The following is an 18,909-nucleotide window of genomic DNA, read 5'->3' on the forward strand; positions in this document are numbered from 1 at the left end:
CATGAAAAAACATATGGACTGCTACCTGGAAAAGATTGGTTGGATCCAAAGGCCATACGGGGACACAGCCTCTTCACTCAGAGCATTATCTAAGAAATCCGAACTGAACGACTGGATTGACTATTTTGCACATCTGGAAGATCTGAAGCGCTATAGATTTGTCCAACACATGAGATACACCTTTAAGAAGCCATTACCAAACTTGTCTCATTGCCCTTCTCCGCGCCTGAGACGATTTATCCTCTTGCTACGGATTGACCAGCTTCCGGGACTGGCTATAAGTGGGATTATGAGCAATCTCACTATACTTGAACGCTCTTGTCGACTGTTCATGAACAGATCTGAGACTGAAACTGGCAAACATGTCCTTACTAGATGTCCTGCTATGCTAAAAGTCTATTCAACATGCTATGCGGACTTTGTCCACAGAATGGACCACATCAGCAGCAATGACTTCTGGTTAAGGGCGATCAATGCAAGCGGATTGAAACTTTATATCGCAATGTATAATGTGTGATTGACTATAGAGAAATTACTGGATATAACTACATAGTTGCTTTGCTGTCCTAATCTGCTAATCTATTTACCAGAGTTTCATCTATGAACCAATAAGTGTTTGCACTAGTAATTTGCTTCTTAGAACTTTTTCTTTTTTAGAATATGAAACAGATTTAACATAGGCAACTATTAATTAATGCCAATGTATTGACTATACATTATTTAGATATTCTTTATTCTTTATTGCTGGTTTTGTACTGCTTATCGCTGGTTTTGGCTGTTCACTTGTTCTCTACTCTCTAATCATTATTCCCTTCGCTTTTTATTTTCTCTCTTTCTTACTTTTCACTCTAGGTATTTTGAAAATTCTTTTACATACTATTGTCCTTGTCTCTCTTTTAAAAATCATTTTAATGTATTTTTCATATGATGATTGAAGTTACAAGAGTATTTACTTTATGTAATTTATGAAATGTGAAAAGCTTATATTAAGCTATAACACATTAATCATAAAATTAAAAATTAAAATATTGGGGCAGTTCGATACCTGTTGGTGTTTTCTAACTGTTTATTTCTTGTTATAATTTAGTGGTATCCATTTATCCGTTTGGTTGTTGTATAATCTTGGGGCAGTTAGATACCAGTTGGCGTATTGAAACAGTTTATAGTTTTTCAATTGAAGTTTTGTTAATGTTTAAATACAGATTAGTTATTACATTTTGGTTTTAAGAAAATTAAATAAGCGTTTGTAAGATTTGCTGGTAATCTCTGCTTTAGAGTAATGATACGATCATTACATTCAAACCATCCACATTTCTTTTTAATATATGCAGTGTTGTGACATGCATTGGTTGTGGCTCCTGCGTGGTAGATTATACCTATTGTTGTGAAGGTTTTCTTCCCAAGTGATACTTGACCATGTGTGAATCCAGTCAGCTTGTAGTTGTTTTTGGTACCATCTGCATTGTAACGTAGAAGCATTAGTATTATGTATTTACTATGTGTTTGTATTAGTAAGGTGGAGCGATTACCTGAATTGCAAGTATTACATAATCTACCATGGTTTGCCTTTTGTACGAGTTGCTGAAATGGAACGGATTCACAATTAGGTATGGATACACACATGAAGCGCTCATTAGGGATTTATTCCTGTGTCACATTGTTGCAGAGAGTGCATGTACGTTTCCACATGTATGAAAACTGGAAAATTTCATTTATAGGTATGTTTTTGTTTTCAAGTACTTGTAGTAAGTACATTAGAAATTCTTGTGGATCTTCTTGTGAGTTTATAGTGAATTTCACCATTCCAGCACAGTAGTCCAATTCTTGTCTTATTCCGTGAACACTATACGTGTTGTCAGGATTGTTTGTTGCGTTTCTATGAAGTACTAACATTTGCAAACACAATTGATCTGTACTGTGTAAGTAAATGTTGTCAACAATTGGTGGTAATTGAAATAGAATATTCATTGCTACATTTGCGTAGCAACTTACACCAGTTATATTTGAAAATTTGAATGGACCAGATAGGTCTGTGTCCAAGTCACTTTTTCGGAGTGTTTCTTGCTTCTTTGAAGGAGTACCTGAGTTACTTTGAGTAATATGTTCTTTTTTGGTTGTGGTCATTGATGAAGTATTAGCTTCTTTTTGTCTTTTTGAAGGATTTGCAGTGAGATCCTGTTGCATTTCCGGTTGAACTATTTTTCTTTTACAACATTTTCTTTTTTGTGGAACAGGATATGTTTTAGATGGGTGGTGTATAGTGAACCTAGTCTATTGTATTCTAAAATGCAAGGAATATCAGTGTTTACTTTACTTGCATCAAAGTTCTTTAGAAATGGACCCCCAAGTGTACGTAAGCGTGATAGTGCTACATAGTTCAAAGCATTCTTTAATGACTGTTACCCATATCTATCAATGCTTTGTCTAGGGTAAGACCTTGTGATTTATGAATGGTGACTGCTTATGCTAGAGTTAGAGAAATTGTTCTGTGCGTACATAAATGTCTTTGAAGAGAAGGAGTCAAGCTGTTGAGCGCCCTATCATTTTTATTTCTGAAAGTTTGTCAAAGAGAGTATTGACAAACTGAATGTTGTTGTCACGTGGGTATATTTGAAAGCCAACAACTGTACCCAGTGCGCAATTAACTAGTCCATGCTCCACATCAAGGTTACATTTAAGCATTACTCTACAGTTTAAGGATAATTTTAATATTTTTTCCAAACCAGCTGTGTTGGAGATAGAATTTTCTGAGGTATTTAGTGTTGTTGTGGCTTGTTCACAAATGGGTAGTGTCATACCATGTACATCCAGTTTGTCTGTTGCGGAAATTTCAATTATTGGTTGCATTTCTTTTTTCAACATTGTTTCATTGAATTTGGAACAGCTGGCAAGAGTTGGCATTAAGGACATACAATTGACATTTGTGTGCATTAATTGTTCCATAACATCAGTAGCACATGAGTTATAATAGATAACACCAACCAGTAGTAGATGAGATAGTACACCAACTCTAAGGTCCTCATTGCACGGAATGTGGTAAACCATGGTGCTATTAGCACCATGGTGGCCGCCGGTACCATATCGGTACCTCCATGGAGAAAAGGGGAATTACCACCCCATTCCAAGGTTGGCGGGGCGGTAATTCCCCCTTTCTCCATGGCCCTTCCCCATTCCCATTTTTGTCCCATAGGGCTCAATGGGAATGGGGAAGGAGCTAATTACGGTACCGCAAATTTCGGTACCGTAATTAGCATCAAGGTCCCTTTGCGGGTCCCAACTTTAACGGCTGGTCTACACCAGCCGTTAAGGTCGGGACCCGCAAAGGGACCTTGTAGTAAGGCGGTAAGGGTTTACCGGTAACGGTGCCCTTACAGCTACCGGTAAACCCTTACCGCCTACCGTGTAATGAGGCCCAAATACTTTTTAAAATATTGGCGTAGGTGAGGTCTGCAGACTGTTGCATGTTTTCTGTTAATTCTCTGTATTGGAAATGGTGCCAAAGGTTGACATTTCCTATGCTGCCAACAGTTTTTCGGCAGAGTTTGTGTCCTAAGGTTTTAAAAATTGGTTCACCTTTCACTGGTGTCAATTGAAGAAGATCTCCGAAAACAATAATGTGTTTTCCTCCAAAGAGCTCTTCATAGTTTGTTTTAAGTACCTCTTGTAATCTGAGGTGAATCAAAGCCAACATTAGGTTGGAGACCATGCTCACTTCATCTATTAGTAGCATTTTTATTTGTTTTAACACTCTGCGTAGTTCCATTGCAGCTTCTGGAGAAAGTTTCTAATATTCTAATTTGTTTTGGTGTTCTACTGGCAGGAGTAGTAATCGGTGTAAAGTGAGTCTACCTATGTTGTAGGCAGCTAAACCTGTGGTGGCAGTTACAACAACTGACAGTTTATTGTTTGTCAATTGTTTGATTTTGATTAAGAATGTTTTGCCTGAACCAGCTTCACCACTGACGTATAATAGTATAGGTTTGTAATTTTGGCAGGTACATTCTTTATTTTCATGTTGTACACCATGTGCAATTTCTTTTGTTACTTCTTGAAAAACGCTACGCTGCTGATTGTTTCGTTTTGATTGTAGTGTACTTAAGTCTTCTGTATCTTCATACTGACAAATGGGGCCTCATTCGACCCCGGCGCTAAACCATGGTGCTATTAGCACCATGGTCCATGCCGGGGTCCGCCATGGTGAATGGCAGAATTACCGCCCCATTCCAAGGTTGGCGGGGCGGTAATTCCCCATTCACCATGGGCCCTTCCCCATTCCCATTTTTGCTCCATAGGGCTCAATGGGAATGGGGAAGGCGCTAAGTATGGTGCCACAAATTGCGGCACCGTACTTAGCAAAAAGCAGGCGTTAAAATTGCCAACCCGCAAAGGGACCTCGTAATCAGGCGTTAAGGGGTTAACGGCGTCGCCACCTTTTACGGCGCCGTTAACCCCTTAACGCCAGTGTTGTAATGAGGGCCATGGTGTTTTCTACATCTGTCAAAGCTAATTCTGCCTCATTTGCTATTAGTGGCTGTCCCAGTGGTTCTTGACTTCCTGTTACAGAAGGTTGACTACTGTCAGGAGTGTCCTTATCTAGTTGGGCCGGGAGTTCTTCTTCGTGTTGCTGTTCATTGTGCAACATTGTTTTGTACTGTGTAAAGTTTACATCGGTGGTAGTGCTTTAATTTGCTTTGAAAGCGTCTTCATAGGAGTCATAGTTATTTATTATTTCTTCTTCTTTTTTCCATGGTTTAAAGAGTTGTAGCAGGGACAGGTAATATAGTTGTTTATGTTGAGGAGTTTTTAATGACAATTTGATATGATTAATTAAACTTGGTTTGGTAAGTTTTACTAAGCTGCCTTCACAATTTGTCACTCTGTATCTACCTTTTTTAATCGGGTTTCATACTATTTTTGTATGTGAAGTTTTGGGCTATGTGTTAAAGACACATGGTTTCCAAAGTGGTACTTCTGTTTGGGTAGTATGTGTCCAGTAAATTGTTTTTCAAAATGTCTTGGCTGTTGGGATCATTTTTTGCTATTGTTTCTATGTCGTCGTATGATTTGAGAACTCTTTTTCTAGATTTAGCAGGACCAAGACTTAGCCATACTATATTTTCAGATTTTCCATATAAAGCAGTACTGGTTAAACGATCTGCAGCTTCATAGCAGCCACATTCTCTATGGGAGAGCATTTTCATGCCCAAGCTGTACAATTTCTGAGACAGAGTTTTGTCTGATGACAGGTCATTCCAGACGTCTTGAAGCTCTCCTTTTTTCTGCTTTGGTTAAGTAGGTTGTAACATATTGTGCAACTGTAGTGGAATTGTCTGCAATGTACTGCACACCTATGTTTGCATTCCACAATAGGGCAATGATTGCTTTGTAATCATTGATATATTTTGTTTCTTCTGTTCATTTTATGTAATATGTATTTTTAGGTGATTTATCTTTAACATACGTCTAACTGAAGACATGAAGTTGTTCACTTCACCTGTTTCTGTAACCGGTCTAGGGAAACCAAAACGGTATTTGGTGTAGTATTTCCCTTTCTTTTTGTATTTGCGACGGCAATATTTGCCACATTTGTGTCTTTGAAATTGTAGAATTTGTGCATGAAGATCACTATTTGTTGATTCTGATGGAATTTCACAAGTGACATATTTTTTGATAAACTGTAACACAGTGGCATCATTGTCTTGACCAAATTTAGGAGCATCTTTAATCCAGAAAAGCATTTGGATATGTGGTGCTCCTCTGGCTTGGTATTCCTTTCTCCAAAAGAAGTGTTGCACTTCTCCGAGGGGAGGAACAGTTTTATTACAAAGAAAGTGTAGCATAGCAATGAAGCGATGATGGAAATATCTTGAAACATTAAAAGGATCTAGAGAGCAAATTTCTCCAGGTGTTAGTATATCTATGTTTGTTATGTTTTTGTTTGATATGCGTAGGAAATCATGTAGATCTTCCCATGCATATTCTGCACATCTTAATGTAACAAACCAAATGGCTGGGCCAAGGTTTCTTATTATACAACATACATCTCCGTGACATCAGAATCATTACTCTTTCGTGCCACGCATGTTTGCTAACAGATTTGTAATGCTTGATTGTAAAACTTCATCTTTTTCTTGCACTTTTTGGAGTAATTGTGTAGCTGACATATTTTGAATGTGGGTTCCTGATTTTAATGTGTGTGCAACTCCGTAATATAGAGTTGCTAGTTCACTTTCAAAGAGTAGGTAGAATATGTATTCCACACTTTGTCTAAATCTGGTATCTTCAGAATACATTCGTAATGAGCGGTATTCTGATGCTGTTATCTGAGTGAGTCTATCATTGTACCTTCCTCCTTTGCCTGTAGGAAAGAGTAGAGGAAAAGCATGTTCTTCTATACTTTTTTCCCATATGCTGATTGGTGATCCTTTCGTTTGCCACATTTGGTACTATTCTAGTGCATCTTCTACGGTGTCATTAGAGTGTAATGGATGAATTGTATAATGGTCTAACATATTGGATACTGTAGCAGGATCTAGAAGTTCAAATTGACCAGTTTCTGGTGACTCTTGAATTATTTCAGTTGTTTCCCTTAAGTGTTCTTCCATATTTATTTCTTTGTAGTATTCATTATTGTCTTTTAGATATTGAAAGGCTTGTCTAACTTTATGTAAGTCTACCAGTTGTTGCCAATTATTTTGTCTTTTGTAGGTACACCATTTACTAAGACAAATAAAGATTGTTCTATTGGACGTTGCACATTTTCTTTTAGATCTAATGGTAAATATACTACTTTGCCGCAAATGCCTTTTACCAATTCAGAGCGAGGTACTTTTGCTGTTTTTGGTTGAAGGCGTATTATTGCTTGAAATGGGTGCACTGTTTGAATTATAATGCTCTCATATAAGTTGATTTATTGCAGGGGTTTTGGTAGAGGGAATAATTCCAAATTATTTGTGATAGCACGTGAAGGAGTTTGATTGTTGTCAAGTTTTGTAGTGCAGTAACTTCAAAGTGTTAAGGGGTCAGTTATTTCATATTTGTTTTCTGCTATAAGGTAGAGAGCTAATTCAAACCATTTGGAATCTTCATTGTCTTCTATTTTGTATGTTATGTCTATAGTTTTTGTGTTCATTTTATAAAAAGTCCTGTGGCAACACACACACATGGTTTGGTACTTCAGCGGATGTACTTTTTTATTTTAGTATTTCTTTTTTGTATGTGTGTAGTAAAAGGTTGCCATGTACAGAATTGTTGCTATTCTGTTGTAAAGCTATTGCATTTTGTAAGTGATTTTCACTTCCAAAATATTTACTCTGGATATGTTTGATTTATTTGAGTAGGTCTTTGGCTGTACCATGTAGAAGAGTGTTATTTAAATTGGCTAGTGCTAAAGGAGGACTTTTTAGCATAGTACAGTTTATAGACTAGATTTCTTATAGTTGAATGTTGTGTTGACATCATTTTGATATGATGGAAGCTGCTTTTGCAAATAGGTCGTGAAATGCAGGCCAATGAATGTATCCATATTTTGCAGCAGTTTTATTTTGATTTTGTCTTTGCCTTTTACATATTGATTGAGGAACTGGCATAAAGATTTGAAAGATTTTTTGGCAATGTTACACATTGACGTGCATGACCATTTGTATACTGGACGTTCTGGTTCAGTCAAATGGAGAATTGATTCTGAGTTTTCTGGGGATATTTTTGTAAGCAGTATTTCTTGTTCCATTATGGTATTATTATGTTTTTCATAACCTCGTACACCGCTATGTAAGGCAATTGTGTTTGTTTGATTTTGTTTGTATGCTTCTTCATTGAAATATGGTTCTATGCTTGTGGTGTGACTCCATTCACCTCCACAGATAGTTAAGAAGTTATTTTTGTTGACATTCCGTTTATTGAGAAGCCTTTTTTGTAATTTAGCACTTAGTTTTGTTAGTGGTTTCATTCTGTTTAACACTAAAATAAATAACTTTCTTTTGAGTAGGATTGCACTGTCTATCAAAGCTTCTAAGATTCATTTTCTACTGTAATTATTAAGGGTTGTGCATGATTTGTCTCCTGTTTGTATAAAATTCTGAAGGACTCTGTAGTGGAACATTTCTGCTAATATACTTTTTTTGGCATGGTTACTTCCTACTATATCAAGATTTATAGGAGCAGGTTTAGCAGTAGTGGAAGCTGCATTTCTGTTAATCATCTTCGGTTTTCTTTTACATTTTGATAGAGGAGACAAAGTTTCTGTACTGGAAGATTATTTAGTTTTGCTAAATGACTGCATTAGTTGTTTTGTTTGAACTTTTTGTACAAACTCTGCTATAGATGGATGCTTATTTTGGACATTTTTATTTTCATTTGCTCTATTTCTGCGTGCTTTCTACGGACTTGCTTTCTGGTAGGCATTCTGTGGGGTTTGTTGAAACAAAAAAATAGAGGGTATGGGTTGGGCTGCTGTGCAATGTATGTGTGCTGTATGCATGAGTGTTTGAGTATGATAGTAAATATGTATCTGGTGGTGTGTGATTGTGCATTGGGCAGCTACAATTAGTTAGGAAGGCTATTATTCTATTTGTGTGTTACTGTACTGTGGTTCAGATGACAGTAGAAAGTGAGCTAGTGGTGAGGATAAGCACTAATAGTAAATCAAATTGTATACAATTAAAACAATTCTTTGTTTTGTAATATTAATATTCTAGGGGCTGAGTTATGTTATTTGTGCTCTGAAAAACAGGTATTTGTGTGCCATTCTGCGTGCTAATCCCTGTTTAATAAATTGTGATTTGTGGGTAGAATGGTACACAAATCTTCTTTTTTTGGTTCACAAATTACATGAATCACTGCACAGTGTGTTTCAGTAATATATTTTAACAAGATGATACATATAACAATTAACATTAGAACAGTAAAAGTGGAAACAATTTAAAGTTGAGAATCAGACCAAGAAAACAGTAAGTAGACCAATTAAAATGAAGGGGAGAAGGAGAGTAGTGCAGTAGAAGTGAGAGAGAGGGAAGGGTGGGGAAGAGGAGGAGGGAAACGGATGGGGTTAAAGGTGAGAATGGGGGGAGAGGGAAGGGGAGGGAGATGATTAAGGAGATAAGGCAAGGGGGTAGGGGCAAGAAGGTGGGAGGGGTTTCATGTTGGGAAATGGAGAAGGAGAGATTTGAGGAAAGTGTAGAATGAGGAAAAGGAAGAATAAAGCAGAGTGAGAGAGGTAAGGAGTTCCAGTGCAGGGGGGGCTTGGAGATGGAAGGAGCGGTAACAGGATGTGGCATACGTGGAAGGAGGAATAGTGAGAAGAAAGTAGTCAGCAGAGTGAAGGAGTGGGAGGGAATGTAGAAAGAGAGGAGAGCAGAGAGATAAGGGGGAGCAAGATTGTAGAGAGATTTAAAGACTAGGCAGAGAAACTAAGGTAGTATTGTACTTACTCTATTTTGTGGAATGAGCAGGTTTCTTTGTAGTTGGTGTTTGTAGTTCAGATGTTGCTGTTTTCCAGGAGAGTGGTCTTCACTGCAATTGAAAAAGAAAGAAGTCAGTAATTGTGTGTGTTTATAGCAGTGATGTTAATTGAGAGATTCATTTTTATGTCTGTGTAGTAGTATTCTTGTTTGATTTCTGAACATAGTGTATGCATGCAGTTTCATTTGACTATGTGCAGCCTTTATATTTTATTTATATTATGTTAGTTCAACATGCTTTGTAAATGAGTAGAATATTAAGTGTATGAAATTCACTTGTTTTTTTAAAGCTGTGTTATAGAATGTTAGGAGAAAGAAGAAATAATGTTATATTTATTTTGCAATGTTTATTAGGTAAATGGTAGAAACTGTATAGAAAAGCATTGGATATATGTATTTATGAAGCTGTGGGTAATAAAGTAGAAGGATGTGAGTTACAGGTAGTGGTGTTATTATAGCTGGGAGCATTTCAATGATGGTGTCTATGTGTGTGAGTGTATGAAGATGTATGAAATTTTACTGGCTGTGTGTAATTTTATGATACACTACTAAGTGTTTTTCCACAATTATATTGTTATTTCTTCCATTCTCTAATATTATAATTTTTTAGATAGATGTGTGTGTAAAAATAAAAATAGATATCAGACAGGTTTGGAAGTGATAGTTGATTTTAGCAGATGGAAAAAATGACAATAAGTTCATTTTATAGGCTATACAGGTTAAATGGCAGTTAGTCTGTTTAAATTAATTTATAAGAGTTGTACATGTACTGTGCAGAAAATATGCATACCTGTAGTTTGTAGTCATGCATGTGGATATTCATGCAGCTGCAAGTAGACATTTTGAAGACTTGTACAGTAGTTTTTGTAGTAGGTGCTTTCCAATGATATGAGACTTGTACTCAGAGTGATCTACAGTACATTTGAAGTGCTGAACTCTGATGATGGAGTTATATGTAGAGGTCTTGGATGTGATTAGTGGATGGTTGTGTGACTGGTTAGCTGTATCCAATGAGGGAATGGCACTGAGAATGAAGTGGAAATGGTAGAAGGGCTGTCTAAGTTACGATATGTCCGCAGACATGGCGGTAGTCCACGGACATCGCGTATTACATACAGGGATTTTGGGGTGGAGAGGCATGTAAATGAGAATGACCAGAGCAATTGATTGGTCAGTAAAGTTTAGTGGGTTTGTTGTGTAAGGAGAGAGTTTGTCAGAAAGTATTTTTCCTGAGAGAAGTACAGTTAGCTATGGCTGTGTTTTTCATAAAACAGATTGTCTGGATTTTGGGAGACTCATGGATACATTGGTTGGAGGTGCAAGAACAACGCTGTGGAGTAGCTGCAGATCTTGGATTCCATCATGTGGAAGTGCACTGGCATGGAGTGCGTGGAATGAAGTGGCTGGACTTGGTACCTCTCTGTGCTAGTTTGCAGACAGAGATTCATCCAGACATAATTATAATTCATTGTGGAAGGAACAGTTTAGGACATGTGTCAGGAATTTCTTTGCAATTTGTGATGAAAGAAGGACTTGGAAAGGTCATGGAAATGTTTCCAAATTCCCAAGCAATATTTTCTCGTATTGAGCAGAGACTAATGTGCTTCATTCTTCTTCATTTGGTCCACAAATGGAGAAAGCAAGGCGGAATGTTAATAAGGCTGTTTGTGCCTTTCTAGGAGATGTTGGCATGTCCTCTTTTCACAATGAAAATATTATGTTTCGTAGCACATACATTTTTCGCAGAGATGGAGTCCATCATTCTTATGCTGGTAATCAGATTTTTCTGAGAAATGTACAAAATGCATTGCGTCCTTTTGTGGAATTACAGCCATCCATTTTGTAGGAGGTGTTGACTATTTCAAGTTTTTCAAACACAAAAAACCCACCAAAGGCTCTTTTAAGAGCCACCACTTCCTCCCAGAGAAAAGTGCAATGATTTTGATAGGGCAGCACCCCAAAATTTTTGATTTTCGCGAACTGTCCGTGGACTTCCAAAAAAAAAGCACAGCTCCATTTATTTGTCACTTCTATTTTTAGACTGTGAAAGGCAATGACATTTGTGATGTCATCTTTGATGTCCTGGGTGTTAGTTTTAGCAGTGCACAGTGGTGGCGCGAGTTATGGTTGCTTAGTTTACCATAACTGACGAATTTCAGGGGGTTTTCGGTTTTACTTGGAACCATAAGGTCCCTTTATCAAAGTTTTTTCACTAAATTTCATAGGTTTTTTTAGTTGCACAACTTAACCATAATGTCCCTTTAACAACTTTTTTTTACTGATATACATATATATGTGTGTGTGTTCATTAGCAGCATAGTACAAGGAAAACAATTGCATATACTTGGTGACAACTTTGGTTCGAATCCATTAAAAATAATTACCTTTCAATCATGGTTAGTGTGTCTGAATATTTGGATAACACATTTTTTTGTTCTCAGTGCAGTTATAATATTTCACTGTACTACTAATTAAGTAGCTGAAAGAAGAATTAGAAGGGAAGAGCCAGTTTTCCATTTTCCAATTACTCAGTAAAACAGCAAGTGTCAAAGGAACAGAGTAACCACTTTGCTATTCTGCTTACGTATGTCATATGGCCCACTTCTCAAAACGACATTCTTCCAGTACAATCAATGGCTTCCTATGCCTATGCTGGTATCAACAATGTGTGGATTAGCACGTAGTGATGTCATCATGCAGTGTACATTGTTATTGATTTCTTTAAGTGTTTTCCATAAATTGGATGCATAGAAGATCAACCTTTGTCCCTTTATCTATTTTTAACTAATCCACAGCGTGAAGGTATCTGGTCTATTTTGCATACTATTTCAATTAAACCAGTTTTGTGTTTTTATGAGGGTAAAGTCATATCAAATTTAATGTATGGTCTTGAATTACTTTGCCCCTTTGTGCTTGACCTTTTAGATTGGATAGAAGCTTTTCTATGGAGAAGGTTTTTAAGAGATCCCAATGTAGTTCCATTAGCCACCATAAGATATGAGCTATCACTTAAATATATACAGTTTGGAGACAAGTGGAGAGTTTTGACCTGGTACCACAGCTTATTATTTCCTGCAAAAAACACATTATATGAGGAATTGAGCAAAGCTATTGGGTGCAGTAATGCTCTCAAAGTAACATTTTTGAAAGACCAAAGCGAATGCTTACTTGTCAAGATGGACTATTGGGCTTGACCTGGAGCTGTTAACACTGCACTTTATCAAGAGGACTGGTGCTCTAAAACTGACAGATTTCATGAACATACATCTCTCCAGTTCCTCCAGTAAGAGCATAAAGAATATGTGGTGGGGGGCCCTTATATGAAGAAAGCAAATTACCACAGATATCTCTTTTTGTCGATTCTGTGAGGATAAAACTTTGAAACACCTATTGCTTAACTGCACAGAACTGAACACACAACATATTTTGTACTTTGGAATGTTATTACAGAGGGACATTTTGAATGATATGGATGCAGTATGGCTGAGGTGCTTAGGCGGTTTCCCCATGTGTATGGGCGTTGAGGTCACTAGCTTCATTAGAAGTTTGAAATTAACTACTTGAGCTGACAGCCTGATTTTGTATGTGCCCATTTTTATGAATATAATCTTAGATCATGTTATTATTGTATTATGAATTTTAAAGTACTTATGTAATTGCTTACATTTATGTACTTTTCCTAAATGCAATTTTTTTTCTGATTGTTGTTTTTATGTCGCAAAGATTGAAGCTTGCTTTAGACGAACACAATAAAAAGAAAATAATTAAAACTTGTAGCCCTTATTATCCTAGTACTGATGGCTGGAACTGATGTGATGATTCAGTTGACTCTTGAAGAGAGGCCATATTATGCACACAAAAAAAGTTGCCATCCTGAGGAAGTTCTGCACAACCCCAGAACAATATCTAAGTAGCTTTAGAGAGTTTATCAAAAATGGAAATCAAACATTTGAGACATTTACGCATCAGTCCTTGAGATATCTGAGAGGGTGAGGCATTTGTTACAAAGTTTACACATTTGAACCGATGTGAACTCTGATTTCATGTGACCATGGTCTTAAAAAATGTGCAGCAGATGTACACCAGCATATAGTGAACAGAAAGATCACAGACCATAAGGTTCTGGAAAAAATTGCAGACAAGTGTGTGAGTAATTGATACCAAAAAAAGTTCAGATGAACATATGCAAACCAGGGGATAAGGTTTCTGATAAAAGTACACCAACGGACTGCAAAGGTTCTCACCATTGTAAGCAAGGCATGGTATCAAACAGTAAGACAGACACAAGTGTCCTCGGTTCAAGGGTGTTTAATGAACTTCAATTGGGTTTGAAAAATGCCTATCTAATCCTGATTATAAAGAAGGGCGCAAGCTACAACCATTAAATAATAATAACGCAGTTCTAGTAGTGTCTTGTCAAAATAAAAGAGCCTATGTTAACAAACCTATTGCCAATCCTTACTTCTCCAGCATGGGGTCTGGCATGGATTCCCATGCTCGTGAATATTCCTCTTCATCATGCTGGGAATCCTCGCTTAAAAAAAAATCAGTATCAGTTTCGTTTCTGATCTGTCTTTCTTAGTAGTAACCAATCACTGGTCTCTGGGTCATGCTGCCCCCAGCCAATGACTGCCCTCTCCCTAAGACCCGCCCCTGGCAGCCATCCTCAGATTTTTACCGCACGTTCAAGTATTGGGATTCCTCGTGCTATAGCTATCGAGCTCTTACTGCGTTTTGCGCTTTTTCAAAGAGATTTATCTCATTTTTTGGATTCATCTAGCCTCAGGCTCCACCGTTTCTACTTCCGATCAATGGGGACCCATTTCGGATTTATCTACACCCCTCAAGGGTGAAGTTTTCATTGAGTTACACTTCTTGGAGGATTCCAGAAACTTCTGTGGCCTACCTCGCGGACGAGAGGAACATGGCCCCAGAGAAGGGAAGTTCGACTCCCGGCAAACTGTTCAGGATCTGCCCTGGATGCAACCGACAGAATGTGTTCAAGGAGGACGAGCATTCGAAATGCCTTTACTGCCTCCACGAGGACAAAACGCACGTGGAGAAGGACTGTGCATTTTGCATGAACATGTCGGATCGGACTATGAGGGATCGTCGGACCCGTCTCTCCAACTGGCTGGAAGGCAAGACCCCAGCAGGTGAGAACAAGAAGTCCGAGCGGTCTTCCAAGTCCTGTGAGGGCGCCCCGCAACAGGGGCCCAACAGAAGGCAAAGCACCGCAAGTCTGCGGGCACAGGGAGCGCCGACCGGTCGGCTCCTCAGCTGCCAAGCAGTGCGCATCTTCCCCGACGCCATCAACTGCGAGCCAACGCTCTGGCTCGGGGAAGGGAAAGCCTGAGAACCCGGCTAAGCTTCTGGAGAGGCCCTGGTCGATCTCGAAGGAACAGGCCGAAGGAGAGCAAGGCGGTGACCCTCCCCTACGGTGAAGGCCTCAAGCGCGCCCAAGTTGGTGAAGGCCTTGATCCCGGCCAAGGCCCCGATTGAGGGAGTCACTGCGGCCCATGCAAAACCTTGTGGAGCCTACCTCAGTGGTGGCGACCTCAGGGCCCAGAGTTTCCATGCCTCCGCGGAGGTAATCCTCTTTTAAGCCCATCGAGAAGACCCCCGTGAAGAACCCGGTGGAAAAAGAGGGGGGGCGGTGGCTGTTACGGACACGGACACAACCTCCGAGGAGGAACTGACTGAGAAATTGGAAGAGGCCCGGTCCCACAGGAGGAATCCCGACGAGGGGGAAAATGAGAGCAAGGGTGGCGACAACGAGGTTCCTGTGGAGGAAGAACAACCATCGCTCCCGGCACGCCCATCACAGCCCGAGCCGCAAGACAACTCGGCGGCCATTTTGACAGCAATCCAAGCCTTATGCACAGAGATAAGGACGAGACTGCCCCTAACCCCGACGGACGACCGAGCTGAACTAGGTCCATCGGGAAGCCCTCCAAACAAGAGGAGGAGAATTCATCCGGCTTCCATTCAGCCCTCACGGCCTTCTCAGCCTTTGTCGCCTTCCCCGGTCCCGAGGGATGACACGAGAACAGACACGGCCACGACGGCAGCGAGAACGGAACTGACTTCCCGTCTCCGATTCCTCAGGCGTCCCCGCCTGACAAAATTGGCTCCTTCCACGCCATGATTGCCAGGGCGTCCGAGCTCTTTCAGCTGTGCCCCAAAGAAAAGAAGAAGGAAGGCTTCCTCTACCAGTGGCGCGAGGCCAAGAGGAAGACGGTCCCCGCGGTGCCGTTGCTGGATGAAATCTGGGACGAGGGACTTGCTCTCCTGAAGAACCCATCCACGACACCTGCCAAAAGGGACCGGTACGAGAAGAAGTACTGGGTCCCTGTCGGCGCCCCTTTCTGCCTTTAGAGCACAACCGACCCCAGATTCAGTCGTATCGGCAGCAGCCAAGAAGAAAGCGGGGGGGCTTTGGCTTCAACTTCAACTTCCCCACCCAACGGCAAGGGAAAGAAACTAGATGCCATGGGACGACGAGTCATCTCATCTGCGGTGACGACGATTAAGGCGGCCAACGCCCTAGCGATTGTGGCCCGCTATGATAGGGATTTGTGGTACAAGTTCGCCCCCCTGTTGGACTTCCAGCCGGACAACAAGAGGGCAGAGGACCTGGCGACCCTACAGGAGGGTGAGGTGGCATCGGACCACACCATAACAGTGGCCCTGGACATTGCTGACACCGGTTTCCGCCAGTTGGGCAACATTGTTTGCCTTCGACGGCGGGGGTGGATCAAGGCGACGGATTTCTGCCAAGACGTGCAAGCCAAGGTTTTGGACATGCCCTTCAACGGGAACAATCTGTTTGGAAAGACAGTGGATGAGTCACTGCAGGCCATCAAGACCGACACAGAGACGGCTCGGTCCTTGGGAGTTCTGCAGCAACGGCGGCCGCCCTTTCGGGACTCCGGAGGCAAGCAAGGTGCCTCCAGAGTATTCGATGGCGGCTCCTCGACGTACCGTCAGGCAGACCGCTCCTCATCGCAAGAAGCTTACAGGGGACGAGGCAAGTCAGGTGGATCTCACTGTCGTCGCCAGGGAGGCCAAGGCGGTAAGGACGTTTCCAAGCAAGACTGAACCGGTCGTCGCATCGGGCCCCCACCGAAGCACCCCGGTGGGAGGCCATCTGATGAAGTTCATCAGCGTGTGGGAGTCCATCTCCACCGACCCTTGGGTGCTGGATGCCCTGGCCCACGGGCACATTCTGGAATTTCTAAAGAAGTGCCCCAAATTCCTCCCACGGCCAGGAAGGAAAACCACGTCCCTCAACTGCTGTTAGAGGTAAGGGCGATGCTCAGGAAAGGAGCCATCAAGCTCGTCCCAAAGAGGCTCCGGGGCTCCGGAGTATACTCAAGATACCTCCTCATCAGAAAGAAGACAGGAGGTTGGCCTCCCATCCTGACCTTGCGTCGGCTAAACAAATACATCAAGGCACAGAAGTTCTGGATGGTCACCCTCCAGCATGTGCTGGGCCAGCTGGACAAAGGCGACTTCCTATCGTCGTTGGATTTGGATGATGCATACTTTCACATCCCCATCCTAAAAGGACACCGAATGTTTCTCAGGTTCGTAGTCCAAGGACGGCACTACCAGTTCAAGGCCCTCCCATTCGGATTGAAGTCGGCGCCCAGGACGTTCACCAAGTGCCTAGCACCAGTGGTGGCGCGGCTGCGCATGCAGGGGATCCGCGTCTACCCCTACTTGGACAACTGGCTCATCCGAGCAGGGACAAGGGAGCTTGTCGTCGAACACACAGCGATGACCGTCCGGCTGCTCACGGACCTGGGATTCTCCATCAACTTCCCCAAATCCCACCTGGTTCCATCGCAGGTCACGCTGTTTCTGGGAGCCAAACTTGATACAGTAGCGCAGTTGGCCTCGCCGTTAGAGGAAAGGACGCAGGCCATCCTGGGCAAGGTACAGCGTCTGCTGGCCATGGACGTGGCCAGGGTGAGGTCCATCAAGTCCCTTCTCGGGATGATATCCTCTTGCATCTATCTGGTGCACCTGTGCAGGCTTCAGATGCGTCCTCTGCAGGAGTTCCTCGACGCCCGTTGAATGCAAGCGACGGGCAGCTTCAAGGACAAGATCTCGCTCAACGAGGTATTCCGCCAAGCAATTCGATGGTGGGGCACCCACGTGCATCTCACAGCGGGCACAGACTTTCAGACCCTGGCATACCAGGTGACGGTGATGACGGATGCCTCCCTGGAGGGGTGGGGAGCGCACACCAGAGATCTTCACGCCAGAGGCCTTTGGCTCCCGGAGGAGAGGCCGCTCCACATCAACATACTGGAGCTCCGAGCAGTGTTCTGGGCCCTCAGGTCATTTCTCCCGTCCCTCAGGGCAAGGTGCTGAGGATCTTCACCAACAACACCACCACAATCTTCTACATCCAGAAGCGGGGGGAACCAGATCCCCAGCCCTGTCCAAGGAAGCCCAGGATCTGTGGCACTGGGCCGTTGCCCAGGGGATGTTTCTGGTACCTTTTCATCTAGCAGGGATAAAATCACCATCGCCGGCTCACTCAGCAGGGAGCTGCGCTCGTGCAATGAGTGGGAGCTATGCCAGGATCAAGTGGATCAGCTCTTCCAGCGATGGGGCAAACCCCAAATTGACCTGTTCGCGACGGCGACAAATTCCAAGTGCCAGAGGTTCGTCAGCAGGTTCCCCCAGCCGAGGAGCATGGGCAATGCTTTCTCATTCCCCTGGGATGGCCTGTTCCTGTATGTGTTCCCTCCGTTGCCGTTGCTGCTCAGACTCATCAACCAACTCAAGAGGTCCCGGTGCAGGATGATCCTCATCGCACTGGCGTGGCCGAGACCGATATGGTTCCCGGACCTTCTGGACTTGTTAGCGTACCGCCAGTCAAACTGTCCACTGACGCAGATCTTTTCTCCAGAGAAGGAGGTGCACAGGTTCTAAAGATTCTGGATTATGGGCAGGAATTTATTTTATAGACAGGCACATGTGAAGTTTAAACTAGAGCAGTATCAGCATGAATACATTCCAAGGCTGTGTAGCAACTATGCACCTACCTTAAAAAGGTGCTTGAAAAAGAAAGGATGCAACTGGCCCACAATTGAGAAGGAGGCATTAGCGTTGGTTTGGGTGGTTCACAAGCTGCAACACTACATTTTCAGATCTCACTGTACCACTCAAACTGACCACATACCTCTCAGGTTGCATATGCAATGCAGAGAGAAAATTCCAGTTGCTGCTTTGGACAATATCCATACATGGACTGAATATTGTCATCCACCATAAACCTGGGCCACAACACTCCACTGCAGATGGTTGTGGTAGATAATTTCACCTAGAAAAGGAGTCTGTACCTTGGAAGTGTACTGCTCAACCATTTCGGGTTAGGAGATGTGTGGGAGGGCTGACTGCCATCTGGTTAGGGTCTGGTAGCTTGAGCTTTTTC

Source organism: Ambystoma mexicanum, chromosome 7q, assembly GCF_040938575.1.
Source record: "Ambystoma mexicanum isolate Mex_15411 chromosome 7q, UKY_AmexF1_1, whole genome shotgun sequence".
Lineage (NCBI taxonomy): Eukaryota > Metazoa > Chordata > Amphibia > Caudata > Ambystomatidae > Ambystoma > Ambystoma mexicanum.